The following is a 6,055-nucleotide window of genomic DNA, read 5'->3' on the forward strand; positions in this document are numbered from 1 at the left end:
CACCTGGATAAGTAAAGATCTGGAAACACTTCAGTATTTTAATACTGCCAAAGCCCCATGGCAAGGCTCTTCTCCCTCCCCACACCTCTTTCCCACCCCACATGGGTAGATAAGGGTGGGTCCTTGCCCAACTCCTTCTATGAAGCTGGATTGGGTCTGGGCCATGACCCCTCCCCCACATGACATTAGGATAAAATTAGGGCCAGGCCACACTCAAATCCCCACTATGTGTTTGAATCGGTCTGGCCACCTCCCCTCCCTCTTCAGGTCCTAATCAGAGATGGGATACAGTCTGATGCTCTCATATATCTGCATCAAGCCCCACCTGACACTCCATAAGTGCTGGATGAGCCTCACACCCCAGATCTGGACTGTGGATGGACTGACTGCTGTTCATTCATCCCTGGGGGAGGAAAGGTTGGGCACCACTGTTGTAGATGATGGACACCTGGGTTTTAGGACCTCCGGATTCTCATAGAAGTGTCCTAGCTATAAAGCTTTGGAGGGAAAAGACATATTTTCACTCCTGAGTCTAAGTAGAGTAGTCATGGCTTTTGGTTGACTCCATTTTTGGGATTCTTAAGGTTGCTACAGATCTACAAGGAATGTGTGTGTGCTTGCTACAGGAGCTAGCAGGCATGCTCAGTCTGTGCATCTACTAAGTGGTGCAATGCTATCCAATTGCACAGGGCTACAAATCCAAGAACAGGATTCCATGGGTAAAAAGTGCTACAAATGCCCTGTACATGGGCAAAAATGGACGCGGAGAGAACTAACAAACACCAGAATGTCACTTCAATGATGTTGTGATAAATCCTGGAGCGAGCTTGTGACTGAGCTTTGAAGAATACCCAGTATTGTGTGATTTCCCAGACCTGCTGTAACACAAAAAAATTCTTGCGTTCTAATCCCAGGGTGTCGGGATTCCCCCTGAAAACTGGGACTTTTGAAGTTCTCTAAATTAGTTAGATTTTAACCCACCTCTAAGACTGTTGATCTCAAATTGTATTAGACATTTCATGTCTAAGACAAATTTAATAGTCAAGGTTATAGAAAAGCAAGAAAATAACACACAGGAGATTCACCATGCCTGCAATGACCTCTTCCCAATTTATAAATGGTAGTTAGGCATGACCATCAATAGTACTTTCCATATGAGAATCTCCATGCTACATCAAATAATTGAGCTCCCTACATTCCCCTATTTGTTCAGCAGTATAATTCCCATGTTCAGATAGAAAAGACAAGGATCAGATAGGGCAAAATTTATACAAGTATGTTTTTCAAGGAACAACAGTTACAGTAGCTACAGGTTCCTGAATGTTACTGCTTATAGCCAAAGCCTCCATTCTGGTAATTCTATCATTTATTCCCCAGGGCAGGGTGTAAAGTGACACAGGTTCAGCTGTGAAGTAAGTGAAACACATGTTTACAATTAAATATTTGTCAGTGAGATAGAGATGGAATAAGGTTATTGTAAATGTTATTCAACTCCATTATGGGCATTCTTTCTGATAAATGAAACTGCTTGAGAGTTAGGATACAAACATGTGAACAATGAGGAAAAGAGATTAGGCTTTTGTCAAATCAGCCACTCCTTGATAACTGCCCATGGACAGGCTCACTGGGCATGTCTATATAATATGTTTATTCTGCAGTAGATTTAATTAGCTACACAGTAAATGGCTCAGCATCTAAACATGTGCCTCTGTTAGGCTGGAGTGAACTAATTTAATAGATTTCATAGACATTAGGGGCTGGAAGAGACCTTGTGAGATCATTGAGTCCAGCCCCCTTGCCATAGGCAGGAAGACATTTGGGATCAAGTGACCTCAGCAAGAAAAACATTCACATGATTTTTGAAAGTCCAGAGTGCTTGCAGAACTTCTGGGGGCAGTCTATTGCAGACACTGGATGCGCACTGTAAACAACTTTTTCCTTCTGTCTACTTAAAACTAGCCTTCCTGGAGTTTATGGCTGTTAGACCTTGTTATCCCTTGGGGAGCTCTGGTGAACAGCTGTTCTCCCAGGTCCTGATGTACCCCTCTTATATAATTGTAGGCTGCTACCAAGTCCCCCCCTGAGCCCTCTTTTTTCCAGACTGAAGAGTCCCAAGTCCCCCAGCCTCTCCTTGTACGGCCTGCCCTCCAGGCCTTGGACATATGAGTGGCTCTTCTCTGGACTCTCCCAAGGTTTTCCACGTCACTCCTGAAGTGGGGACCCAAAACTGGATGCAGTACTCCAGCTGCCATCTCACCAGGGCTGAGTAAAGCAGGAGGATGACATCCCTGGTTTTGCTTGAGATGTATCAGTGGATGCATGCCAGAGTTTGGTTTGCTTTGCCAGCTACAGTATTGCATCACATCGCATTTACTCAACAGCAGGATAGTACTAATAAATGTAAGTACACTATCCTGCAATGGAGTCAAAAACTATACAGAAGCCAATATGTAAGGATTAGCTGGAGGGCTTAGATGCATCTAAATCGGTGGGCCCGGATGACCTTTATCTGTGGGTGCTGAGGAAATTTGCTGGTGTCATTGCGGAGCCATTGGCACGGCTGTTCGAGGACTCCTGGTGATCAGGCCAAGTCCCTGAGGACTGGAAAAGGGCCAATATGGTTCTTATTTTCAAGAAGGGGATGAAGAAAGAGCCTGGCAACTACAGGCCAGTCAGCCTCACTTCTATCCTGGGCAAGGTCTTTGAAAAAATTATCAAGGGCCACATTTGTGAGACCCCTGCAGGGGAAGTGATGTTGAGGGGTAACCAACATGGGTTCATGCAAGGCTGATCCTGCCTGACTAACCTGGTCTCCTTCTATGACCAGGTAACAAAGAGCTTAGATGGGAAGGAAGAAGTCGACGTTGTCTTCTTGGACTTCCAGAAGGCCTTCAACACAGTGTCCCACAAATTCTGGTGGGCAAACTGAGGGACTGTGGCACTGAGGAATACACAGTCACATCGGTGGCAAACTGGCTCCAGGGGCACACTGAGAGAGTGGTGGTGGACGGGTCGATGTTGACCTGGGAGGGTGTGGGCAGTGGAGTCCCCCAGGGCTTGGTCCTTGGGCCAGTGCTGTTCAACATCTTCATTAGCAACCTGGACAAGGGTGTGGAGAGCACCCTGTTCAAGTTCGCTGATGACACCAAGCTGTGGGGTAAAGTGAATACACTGGCAGTCAGGGACCACATCCAGGCAGACCTGGATAGGTTAGAAAAGTGGGCGGATCTGAACAGGATACAGTTCAGCAAGGACAAGTGCAGGGTGCTGCACCTGGGGAGAGGGAACCAGCATTATGGTTATAGGTTAGGGGCTGCCCTTCCCGGAAGCACAGAGGCAGAGAGGGATCTTGAAGTCAGGATTGACTCCAGGATGAATATGAGTCATCAGTGCAATGAAGCAATAGGCAGAGCCAACCGCACCCTGTCATGCATCACCAGGGGCATCACTAACAGGTCCAGAGAGGTCTTGCTCCCCCTCTATGCGGCGCTGGTCAGGCCGCAGCTGGAGTCCTGTGTCCAGTTCTGGGTGCTGCCCTTCAAGAAGGATGTGGAGAACCTGGAGAGGGTCCAGAGGAGGCCACTCATATGGTTGGGGGCCTCTGTGGCCAGCCCTATGAGGAAAGGCTGAGGGACCTGAATTTCTTCAGTCTCCACAAGAGGAGACTGAGGGGGGATCTTGTGGCTGCCTACAACCTTATCAGGGGCCAGCACCAGGGACTTGGGGAAAGTCTGTTCACCAGGGCCCTGCTTGGAGTCACCAGGAACAGTGGCCACAAGCTGAGGCAGGATAGGTTTAGGTTAGATATTAGGAAGAACTACTTCATGGTAAGGGTGGCCAGAGCCTGGAATAGGCTTCACAGAGAGGTGATGCTCTCACCTTCCCTGGAGATCTTCGAGAGGAGACTGGACAGGCACCTGGCTGGGGTCTTATGACCCCTGCCACCCCCAGTGCTCCTTCCTGCCCATGGCAGGGGGTCGGACTAGATGATCTGTCTAGGTCCCTTCCCACTCACTGATTCTATGATTCTATGTAGATGCTGCCCTGGCTGAGACACAGTGGTCCTTCATTTCAGAGGTGCCTGCTGTTTGGCTCAGTACTGAAGCACTCTTCTGCCTCAGGTTAAAGAAAATGGATGTATACTGGGTTCAAGCTCAGAGAGTTCAGAAGAAAAAATCCATTCACCGTTATTATCTGGAAAAAATTTAAAATTCACACTGTGGTGTTTAGACAATCCATTCATTAGAACAGGGTGCAAAATGTATTGAATTTAGCTAAAATTTCTGTTTCTTCTAGAATGCCCCAAAACCTCTTGACCAGGACCAATTCATTTTCTGCTGCACTGATTCCTGTTATTTCAATTTGCTTTAAGCTGCTAATAGAGTTAAGGAATGGTTGCTTTCCTTTCCAATTCATAGACACACAGACAACTTTCCTTACAGCCTCCTTTACTTCCTTGTTTCTCAGGCTGTAAATGAGAGGGTTGGCCAATGGAGTCAGCACAATGTAGGAGAGAGAGAATACTTTTTTCAGGGCTGTAGCGTTGTTGGTTCTTGGGAGCATATACACAGTTGCTAGGATCCCATAGAACATTGTCACTACAGTAATATGAGAGGAACAGGTGGAAAAGGCCTTTTGTTTCTTGGTAGTGGAAGGGATTCTGCAGGGGCTACCATTCCAGGGCCCATATGCCCCACCCCAGCCCCCTGATCGCTGCCCCACCTGGCCCCATCCCCTGCTGGCTGCTGCAGCCCCCCAGCTGGCTGCCCCACCCTTCCGTTCCCCCAGACCCCCTAATGGCTGCCCTGCCCAGCCCCATCCCCCACTTGCATTGCCAGGCCCCCATGGCTGCCCTCTCAACCACAGGCACCGTCACTTAAAAAAAGTGGGGGGAACCTTTTGCAGTTCCTGCACATGCCTCTTACAGCATCTCAAATGGATTTGAGACACTACAAGAGTCACACACGGGCTCATCTGGATGCCCCCATGGGGTCTGTAGCCTGATGATTTGGGCACTCTCATGAGCTTTGGAAGAATAGAGGATAAGGATTTGGTTCCCATGAATAAATGCCATTCCACTCCACTAGCCACGGCAAATGCACTCCTAGTAAAGAGCTGTAAACACTTTAGTATTTTAATATGGCCACCCTTCCCCTGGTGTAATATTCTAAAGCTCCATGGGGATGGAGCAGGGCTGCCTAAAGAACCTTCCTCCTCCCCACACCCCTTTCCCACCCCACATGGCTACATCATAGCTGGGTTATGTTCCCTCCTCTCCTATTTGGCTGGATTGGGTCCGGGTCATGCCCCCTCCCCCACAAAATGGCAAAATCAGGGCCAGGCCACACTCAAATCTCTACTATGTGTCTGAGTCAGGACCAGTCCATCTCCCCTCCTCCTGAAGGTCTGTGTCAGGGTTTGGCTACAGCCTGATGCTCTCATATGTCTATATCAGACCCTACCTGCCCCTTACAAGTGCTGGATGAGTCTCACACACCAGATGATCTGGACTGTGGATGGACTGAGCACTGTCCATCCATCCACAGGGGGAAAAAGTTTGGGTAACATTGATCTCCATGATGGGCACCTGGATTCCAGGACCTGCAGCTTCCCAAAGAAGAACCATAGCGATTGAGCTTTGGGGCCAAAGACAGGTTTCACTTCTGAGGTTAAGTTTGGTTGCCATGGGTTTTGGCTGACTCCATTTTCAGGATTCTTAAGACTGCTACAACTCTAAAAGGAATGTACGTATGTGCTTTGGCAGCTGGTGGGCATGCTCAGTTTGTGTTTATACTAAGTGGTGCAATGTCATGCACATGCACAAGGTTACAAGGCCAAGAACAGGGTTCCCTGTGTAAAAAGTGCTACAATGCCTATGTACCTGGCTAAAAAATGGACACATAGGGCACGTCTATATGTCACCCTAAGGAGATGTTACTGTGCTGTGCTTTAGTACTTCTTTTTGGAATCACTACAGCATGGCACAGTAATCATCCATACTGCACCGTGTGCACAGTACATGGTTAGTTTTCATTGCTACTTTGCTGTAGTGGTG

The sequence above is a fragment of the Crocodylus siamensis genome, chromosome 6, assembly GCF_052110815.1.
Source record: "Crocodylus siamensis isolate JL-2025a chromosome 6, ASM5211081v1, whole genome shotgun sequence".
NCBI classification, from domain to species: Eukaryota; Metazoa; Chordata; order Crocodylia; family Crocodylidae; genus Crocodylus; species Crocodylus siamensis.